At 49.9% G+C, this 895-nt stretch overlaps 1 pseudogene; it reads right to left on the bottom strand.

Moving 5' to 3' along the window:
* Nucleotides 1–140: 140 nt before the first annotated feature.
* LOC102828415 lies at nt 141–888 on the bottom strand (annotated as a pseudogene).
* Nucleotides 889–895: the final 7 nt, after the last annotated feature.

Below are 895 nucleotides of genomic sequence, written 5' to 3'. Positions count from 1 at the left end.
GCAATACTTAGGCCACTAAAATAAGAGGGGCTGAGGGTAGGCAATGCTAAACAGCATCTTCGGAGGGATGGGTCCAGGAGCTGTTAATCGCAAGCAAGCAGAGGGAGCAGCAGTTCTGGAGGCTCCTGCCGTGTCTGGCTTCAGTCATCTCCGCCACACAGGTAAAGCAGTGCTTTCTGGTAGTCGCTCTTGGTGTCTTGCTGGATGTAGTAGTACAAGGATTTGCCGTACTTCCTCTTGAATTCAGACCTAATTTTCAACATGTCCACTTCACCGCGGGAGTCCATGGTCCTAATCAGGACCTTATCACGAGTACCCTTGCCCTTCATGGAGTCATACAGCCGGTCAGCAAAGTACAGGGGCTTGTTCTGGATGCACTGGACCAGGTTCAGGAAAGCATTTTCCAGGTCTCCTTTGACTTCCTTCTTGATGCTCCAACATGTCATAAGGACTGTAGCTCTTGTACCTTTCAAATACTTTCTGAAGGTGGCACACGCTCCGTTCAGTCATGATGCTAATCCACTTGGGAACATCAGTTCCTTTCCTCTTCACTCCGGCATCATAGAGATCCCGGGCATCTTGATCAATCAGCTCATAATCAATAACTGAACCATCTTCGGCTCTTCTACCCTTGGCGAGGGCAACCATCAGTTTGCGGAAGTCACCAGATGTGTCCGAAACAATGTCCTTCTCCAGGTCGGTCTTGTACATTTCTTTGTAGACTCTGTTAATTTCCTGCAGCTCCTGATTGGTCCTCGAGCAGATGATCTCAATGAGGGAGTCCTCATCGGTCCCCAGCCCCTTCATGGAGGCTTTCAGCTCGGAAGCGTCATACTGAGCAGGTGTTTTCAGTAGGCCCAAAATCACTGTCTCCAGGTGGCCAGACAAGGCTGAC

Source organism: Chrysochloris asiatica, unplaced genomic scaffold, assembly GCF_000296735.1.
Source record: "Chrysochloris asiatica unplaced genomic scaffold, ChrAsi1.0 scaffold09389, whole genome shotgun sequence".
Taxonomy (NCBI): domain Eukaryota; kingdom Metazoa; phylum Chordata; class Mammalia; order Afrosoricida; family Chrysochloridae; genus Chrysochloris; species Chrysochloris asiatica.
The sequence above is the reverse complement of the archived record's forward strand: the minus strand, read 5'-3'. Positions and strand labels throughout refer to the sequence as shown.